Source organism: Schistocerca serialis, chromosome 8, assembly GCF_023864345.2.
Source record: "Schistocerca serialis cubense isolate TAMUIC-IGC-003099 chromosome 8, iqSchSeri2.2, whole genome shotgun sequence".
Lineage (NCBI taxonomy): Eukaryota > Metazoa > Arthropoda > Insecta > Orthoptera > Acrididae > Schistocerca > Schistocerca serialis.
The window spans coordinates 553,094,008-553,103,395 of NC_064645.1; positions in this window are offsets into that span (position 1 = coordinate 553,094,008).

Here is a 9,388-nt window from a genome sequence, read left to right on the forward strand (position 1 = left end):
CATAGGAAGGTTGTACAGACTGTTTCAAGGTAGTCAGGCGCTGTTTAGTCTGGCCAAAACCACTCCTGGTGAAGGTATGTGACTTACGTCCGTTACCAATATATTCTTTCCTGGATTGATTGTAGATATAAACATACATCAACGTCGACAATTTGAAGTGCTCTGAATCCTGCTGAGAATACCCAAATTTAGGATACCTGCTTACCAACTTTCAGCAAATGTACGTACACACTTCCATCCTTTTCTCAGTTTGGATGTTTCAGAGAAGTGGATGGAGACACCAATTTTCCTCTTTGGAATGCAAAACACCATCATAGACGACAAGAATGCAACAATCACAGAGACGACCTGTGCACAAAATGTACCTCTACGAGAAGAACTTTTTTAATACCACTCTCAATAACGATTCTGAAGTATCTGTCTTTGTACGACAGGTCCGTCCTCAAATCTGCTGGTTTAGGCCTACAGAACCCAAAAACATGAAACCGACCATATTTCATTCAAGAGCTGCGATCAAGTAAGCACATCTATGTGTCTCATAGTGGAAACATGAAGTCATTGAAACCAATGCACGACAGCCATTCGAAGTCATCACACACAGAAGAAATTTGATATTGACATGCACAAGTTGCCCACCACTATCTCAAACCATACGTTAAATCGATTCTTTAGTCTAGTGAAACCGCATAACTGGGAGCAGTGTCGGGTCGGCTGACAGTGATCCAGTGGTAACACGATGCGGACATCTTTTCCATTTTAACCTTGAATAAAACTGAAATTTTTGGGGTGGTAGTGTCGCTTAGTTTACAGGCTTTTGCTTGCATAAAGCCTCTGTGATTATCGAACTTCTTCAGTAATAAATGAAATATGTTAGTGCTAGTTAATAGTATTTGTATACTGGAATATCTGTGAACATTATAAGTGTAGTTAACGTCTACGTGCCTGTTAAGTTACATCAAAGCGTTTGTTTGTAACTCACTACAGTTCCTTCCTCAAAGTGCATTATGTTGCTTTCAAATGTTATGCAGTCTTTTTCAATGAAATTTTTAAATCATCTTTGTGTTAGTGTTTAAATCGAATCCACATCACGTTATAAGGGAACATGTTGATTTCAAATCTGGTGTGTGTGCCGAAATGTCAGTGAATCTGACAGACCCTTCCAATTTCGCCTTGAGGCTATTTTCGGATTAGAATAAGCGGAATCAGGATCTGATTCAATACATTTTTATATTCAGTGTTTAATCACACATGTGATTAATTAAACCACTACAGTAATGGAAGAAATTTGATTGCATAAGGCCGGCCGCGGTGGTCTAGCGGTTCTAGGCGCGCAGTCCGGAACCGCGCGGCTGCTACGGTCGCAGGTTCGAATCCTGCCTCGGGCATGGATGTGTGTGATGTCCTTAGGTTAGTTAGGTTTAAGTAGTTCTAAGTTCTAGGGGACTGATGACCACAGATGTTAAGTCCCATAGTGCTCAGAGCCATTTGAACCATTTTTTTTATTGCATAAGACTAAAACACGATATTTTATAATATTTGTGGTGTTCTATTCTTATCCGCTGCCAGTGGAGGGAGGTACATAAATATGGTTCAAATGGCTCTGAGCACTATGGGACTTAACATCTGGGGTCATCAGTCCCCAAGAACTTAGAACTACTTAAACCTAACCAATCTAAGGACATCACACGCATCCATGCCCGAGGCAGGATTCGAACCTGCGACCGTAGCGGTCGCGCGGTTCCTGACTGAAGCGCCTAGAACCGATTGGCCACCGCGGCCAGCGGAGGTACATAAAAATCGGTTACTCCATAATTGTAGTTATCGTAGTTGCAGAGTTATTTAGAATCTATTGTCTTTTATAATACCAGTCGTTTAGGAATGGAAACTGACAATCGCATGTGACATATACATTGCAAACTACAGGCAAAGTCATAAGTAGTTCTAAAAAGTTATCAGTATTAAATGAAAAAAAACCTGTAAAACATTTCACGAGTTTGGAATCATGTACATAAGGAAGTTTTAAAGAACCTTCACATCCCTGTTTCAGCCGAGTGGGCGATTATACCACCCAGAGACTATAGAGCCAGTGAATTTAAACGAATTAAACTATTGAGCAAACGAATGTGAGGTAGCGTTAGAACTTAAGATGTGCGCAGCTGTCTCCGTAGCGAATGGAGGAACTCGGCTTCTTAAGCGTTTACGTACTGTACACTTCTTCGTACTGATACCAAATTTAATTTAGTGGGTTAGTCCTGACTGAAGTAGCTGTTAATATCTGAGGAAAAACTATTTAAATACGTGAAATAATCTAGATGTTACTGCTAGCTTTTATAAAGAAACTAGCGGAGTACCCAGTGTTGCCCAAGTGTATATTTATTTCAATGTACTACTAGTCCGGCTCTTCCTTCCCCTTCTCGCTCTCCATCTCCTACTCTCTCCTCTCTATCCATCTTCTCCTCTCCCCCTCTCTCTGTCCACCTCCTCCTCTTTTCTTCCTCTCTTCACCTCCTCCTCTTCTCTCTCTCTGTTCATCTCCTTCTCTTCCCTTTCTCTGTCCATTTTCTCCTCTCTCTCACTGTCCTTCTTCTCCTCTTTCTTTTCTCTTTCTATCTCGTCCTCTTCCCTTTCTCTGTTCCTTTCCTTCACTTGTCTTGCTGACCATTTACTTCTCCAGCTCTCTCTACTTCCCCTCCCCCCCCCCCCCCCCCTCATCAGTGTTCATTTCCTCCTTTCCGTTTCTGTCTATCCATCTCCTCCTACCCTCCTCTCTCTTCACGTTGTCATCCCTACCCCAAAAGGAAGTTGCTGTTTATTACCCCCACAGTAATTCATTCGAGACAGTAAGAAATATGTGTACCAAGTTTGGTTGAAAACTATCTAGCAATTAGGAAGAGCATTTTACCCATGCTTTGCGCACTCCATGCATATGTCTAGTGTTGTAGAAAACAGTGTAAAAAGTGACATTATAAAATATAAACAAACAGGATGAGAAGTGTTGCTTACCGTCATTGTAAGTACTACAGATCTTGTCCTATGTAGATACAGAGACTAACCTGGGCAAGTGGCATCCCACAAAAAAAGCACAAACACAGATTCAAGCGTAGCAGCCTCCACCGAAGAAGATCCCATGACCGACGAGCTGACCTCTGCCCTGGGAACACAACTTTAGAAGATCTCTACACATCTCTCCAGCTGCCAGATCTGACTTCCAACACGACAACGTATAATTTTATTCATGGCAGCCCTTGTGAGGAACGTGTATTTAAAGAAGAGGCTACTATCCATCAACGAGAACTGTGAACCAGGTGAGATGTGAAAATCATAGTGAGAACAATGAACTGTAATGATTATCATAAAACGCCTGAATCAATAGTGTATGAACTGTGAACAAGATAAAAAGCGACACTGTGTGACCTGTGAAATTATATCCCGTTTGAACGTTTATAAGTTTCTTTGAACTGTTAGACAACAAAATCGATAAATGCCATAATTAATCCGCGTCGCGTAGTTGAAAGTGAAAACTCGAAAACGTAAATCAAAGTGTCAAGTTATAAGTGTGTGTCCGGTCCAAATGGATTACGCTTTATTTCACCGATATAAGAAACAACGTTTCAGAGAGCAGTTGGCAGAGCATCGTACAGCAGGCGAGGCGGACTTGGAAGTAACACCTGTCACCTCCACCAGCTGCAGTCCAGAGTCACCAGAGTCAGAGAGCGGCGAACAGCAGGGATAGGCCTCTGCGGTCGACTACTGCAGCCGAAGACACCCAACACAACAAAGACAATGCGGCGAGCAGCAACATTGCACCGGTGAAGAAGATAGCGTGTTCGCAAATAACTTTACAGCTAGCGAGAGGAAGTTAGTATTAACAACTATAGGAATTTTTAAGAACATTGTTCAACTGTTTTTTAATCATTTTCTTACTAACAAAATGTCGGGAGAAAGCGAAATGTGGTGCAATCTTAGAAGTAGAGAGGCAGTGCAGTCTCAGGGTAATGAAATTGAAGAGGCAAGCCAATTACTGGGGGTGCCAGATGAAATAGTAATATAAGTAAAGAGGAGAGTGTACAAAATCGAATGGATGATAGCTATTTACCAGCATCATCTCATGTAGAAACTGAAGTTTTTCAAGAAAACACAATTTCAGATATTAGCAATAGTTAAATTATGGAGGTGGATTCTGATGTAGATAACATGAATGTTGATAATAAATTAAATAAGGTGAATGGTGATGCCAGAGGTAGTGACTCTGATACCACCATTGCTAAGGAATTAACAAACAGAACAAGTAGATTAAGACATGGGAACAGCATCAGCTGATACTTTGCCTGCACAATATAATAATGAAAGTGTGGTTGAAATGTTAATGGAGTTAGTATCTGGGCAAAAAGAAAGAATAAAGGATTGAAATGAATTAAAGACAGGGCAAAAATTACTTGCTGATAAAACAGAAGCAACAAACGAGGAGACAGCAAAAATTAATGGTAAGCTTAAACATTTAGAGACTTGTGATTCCAATGAAACTAGAATAGGGGATTGTGAAAAACGAATTGAGCTTAAGAGTAAAGGGATCAAAAATTAGATAAGTGTAAGCAAGAGATTAATCATAAGATTGATGATGAAGTAGCGAAAATAAATGATCTCATGCGAGCTCAAAATACTTTTATATTGTCAGTTAGGTATGAAGTCATTAAATTAAGTAATGATGAGTGTAAAATAAACAAAACTTGCAAAGGTACCCTTGAAAGGCAAAACGAACAGCTTGTAGGCTTAAAGGACGAAAATGCAGTCTTTAGCTGTAAAGTATCACTAACAGAATCTGTTTGCAATGGTAATACCAATACAATTCAGAGTCGTTTGAGAGAAACTGAACAGGAGATAGAAACATACCCAATTAAGTGAGATGAATAAAAACATAGGTAATGTGGAAGTTGGATTAAAACAGAAACTGGAAACGTGGATTGAAAGGGAAAAACGTGGATTTAAAGGGAAAACCGTGGATTAATGAAGTAGTCAGTAACACCAATGCTTACAAATTTCATTAATTTTCTAGCAAAGGTAGTATACATCCTGTTGCTTTCATTCGTCAGTTTGAGCGCATCATACCTGACAACATGACAGATTTGCAGAAAATTGAATTTCTAGGCAGTAGTTTTGAAGGAGACGCAATACCATGGGGAACAGGAGCCAGTGATACATGTAAAACATACCAAGAAGTTGTTAAAGCATTCTTAAATCAGTACTGGACCAAAAGTACACAAAACAGTATAAAAACAGAAATATTTTGAAGCTAGGAGCTTTGAAAACAGTGGCTGCGACAATTGTAAGTTCTTTCAGCCCTTCTGAGAAAAGAAATGGTATTTAACTGATTCTTTGCGTGAATCTGACTTAGTAGAAATGATAGTTCGTTAATTTTCCAGTGTGTGTACAGGAGAAACTAACTCATGTCAACATGAGTGAGGTTAACAACATCCCGTGTATATTAGAACAACTGGACACGCTTTCAGGCAGCAAGAAAGTGCCTGGCGTGAAAACAGGTGGTGTACTGTCCGCCGCATCCACCATGACTCATACAGGAATAGCATATCGAGAAACCTCAGGGGGCAATAACACTCTTTGCATTGCCAGGTAGCTGATGGCTACCAGGTACCCGAGTTAACTAACAGTTTACTTCCTTTTTCTTCACGCTGTTAGTTCTTCCCTCTTCAGCATTCTGAACTAAAATCTGTCAACTATCCTTCTTCTCTATTTAAAAAAAAAAGACAAAAAGTGATCAATTTAAATAAAAGACGTAACTGAATAGCTAAGCAGCCGACCATAGACTACACTTATGTATCACAAAAGACAACAATCAGCATAAAATTTGCGAAACAAGTACAGAACCTAGGCTACAAGACCTAAAATCATCATCCATACAGGCAGCAGAACACCCTATAAACTACAAACAGAAATTTTTTATACTTGTTATGAAACACACAGAAATTACATATGCATGTATACAGAGGAAACAATCTTTTATCTTTCTTTATTTAGCTAGCTTGCAGCTGATGCAGAGGAAGAGAAAAGCGCCAAACCAAGTAAGTGGACACAATTAGAAAAAAACATTGTTCAATGATCCTGAGACGATTAGATTAAACTTTATTAGCAATAATTGGCAGATGGTCTGCGAGTGATTACAAGCAGAGATGAGATTTCCGCTGCAATACATATATTTTTAGGCTAGGACGAGTCCAGCCGCAGTCAAAATGATGATGAAAGAGTTTTGGATCGACCATAGAACCCGACCACTCGTACATAAATAATGAAAGATTTTCGGAACGATCACAGAAGTCGACTACTCGTCTATGGTGATAGGGAATAGGAAAGTAACAGGCGACGTGAGAGTCGGCCACACATTTACGGATTAGTAGGCGAGGTATTTCCGCCGAAGCATTATTATTAATTTATCACGACGCAGAAATGTTACCCACACACGTAATGAACACAAAGCATGAATCTCACATGGGACTAAGACAATAATAAGTACTGAGATACAAATGCGTAAAGCACACGGCAAATGTTTGTTATGTTCATAGTGTTTACATGTTTGAGCAGCAAAGTCAATAATAAGCTATAAATGAACTAAATCAACAGGATTTGTTTCACTATTTTTCTCTGTTATCACGATCTAGGGAACCTTCTCTCAAAAGACCTGTGAATCTTGTTTGAATGCCTAGTTAAGTTATTGAATGAAATGAAAATAAAACCAGAAGTACAAAATCAGAGCTACGCTCTCATCATTACCATTTTTCAGTACGTAGACATAAGATAGCGATTCATCGAGCGTCTTTATTAACTTGAATCAAAGTAAGTACTGACTGGGATGAGTCACACCTGATGCGTAACGGCAAAATATTAACAGGTGGTGCGAGAGTGCACTGACCGATGAGTCAAGGATAGGAACACTAGCCACACAAGGAGAAAATTCAAATGAAAGCCCTGTAGTCACCATATCAGTAACAAATACTTTGTAAATACGAGGGCCGTTCAGAAAGTAACCTCCGGTTGATTTAAAAAATACACCAAGTTAAATAAAAATATTTTAATATATACATCTTACAACTACATCTTTGCACTATTTTTCTACATAGTCTCCATAGCGATTGAGGCACTTATCGTATTTCACAAGCTTTGAAATTCCTTCTGCATAAAAATCACCCGCTTGCGCCTGGAGCCAGCCTGTGACCGCATCTTTGAGCTCTTCGTCGTCATCAAACCGCTGTGACCCGAGCCATTTCTTCAAATGCATGAAGAGGTGATAATCACTTGGCGCCAGGTATGGGCTGTAAGGTGGATGGTTGATAACGTCCCACTTGAAGGACTCAAGAAGGGCCGTTGTTCTGTGAGCAGAGTGAGGGCGGGCATTATCGTGCAAAAAAACGATACCGAAGTCAGCATACCACGGCGTTTGTTCTGTATAGCCCGTCGTAACTTTTTTATTGTTTCACAGTACACGTCTTGATTAATGGTCGTACCACGTTCCATGAATTCAACCAACAACACCCCTTTGGCATCCCAAAACATCGTTGCCATCAGTTTTCTGGCAGAAAAATCTTGTGAGGCTTTTCTTGGTTTGGTAGGCGAATTTGAATGTGCCCACATCTTTGATCTTTTGTCTCAGGGTTCACGTACTTAATCCAGGTTTCGTCACCGGTCACGATTCTGTTTAACAATGGTTCTCCTTCGTCCTCATAACGTGACAGAAAGTCTAATGCAGAGGCCATTCTTTGAGTTTTGTGGTGGTCGGTAAGAATTTTGGGCACCCATCGTGCACAGAACTTACGGTAACCCAATCTTGCTGTCACTATCTCGTACAAGAGAGTCTTAGAAATCTGTGGAAAACCAGTAGACAACTCCGACATTGAGAAACGTCGATTTTCACGAACTTTTGCATCAACTGTCTGAACGAGTTCGTCAGTCACCAATGATGGTCTACCACTCCTCTCTTCATCATGAACGTTTTCTTGTCCACTTTTAAATAAACGTACCCATTCACGGACAACTCCTTCACTCATAACTCTTGGTCCGTACACGGCACAAAGCTCACGATGAATAGCTGCTGCAGAATATCCTTTGGCTGTAAAAAACCTTATGACAGCACGCACTTCACATTTGGCGGGGTTTTCTATTGCAGCACACATTTCAAACTGCCACAAAAACTAAACTAGTGCAGGTACGACGTTCACTCGACCACGGCTTGATGCCGACTGATCTGTTGAGTGCGTGAACGCACAGATGGCGTCGCTACTCCCCCCACAACCCGCACTGTGACCAATCGGAGGTTACTTTCTGAACCGCCCTCGTATTATTGCACGAGGGTTGTTCGGAAAGTAACGAAGGATCGGTAGGGAAATGGAAGCCTGTACCCAAGAGTTGTCTTCGTATACAACGTTTCTTGTGAACGGAGATGATACTCAGGACGAGCCAATGAGGGCTGTGTTGTGGGTGATCGAACACTTCCCATCGAAAAGGCTGCAGGAGCGTTTTCACTGTCCCTGCAGAGTGTGGCTGAGAATTGCCATGTAGAAGGCAATGCAACATTGTGTAAATTGTAAAAGTAAAAACACTATGTAACATCTGTGTATGAATTTTATGTAGGGACACTTATAAGCTGATATAATTTAGAGTATTTATGAATTACGTGGTAGTAAACAATATATATGGAAGGCCTAGTGCTGGAATTGCGCCGTTTTTAGTGAAAAAAAAAACAGCAAAACGTGAGTGTTATGAGGTACAAGTGCATGGTATTGCATTGAGATTAGATGGAAAACGTGTGTTGTTTAAAAACGGATGGCATTGCATCGACAATATATATTGTTTAGTTCCAATCGTATATAAACATCAATAAGTGTAGTGTGTGTTTATGAGGAGATTTAATGGCTCAGGTGCCAATGTTTGCTGTTGAATAACAAGACTACAGAAAACTTAAAGGACAGCTATGTGCTGAAAATCATAAATGATATTTTGTAGTAAGAAGATCATGACGTAATTTGTGCTTAGTTTAGGTTTTTTGATAGAATTAAGATGAGAAAGTATATGTTTAGCATCAATTAGTCTATGGTTTTGGTTAACTGGGATGATATTTTAGGACCATCAATTTCCTAGTTTTCTTTATATAGAATTTCCATGAATGAGAGAGTAGGGGAACTACTGAGAGATTGGAAACTTCAATTTTTGTTTAAATATGGGGCAAAATTTCCTCATTCCCAAACTTGTTAGTTGTCTTCGAGAATACGTCAATTTTGGAAATAAAAGCAGGCAGGGGATCAGTGATATTCCTGGCTGTGGCCACCAGTATTTTATCTTTCTAGAAGCTCACTTTGATGCAGCTTGGTACACGTGAAGTAGC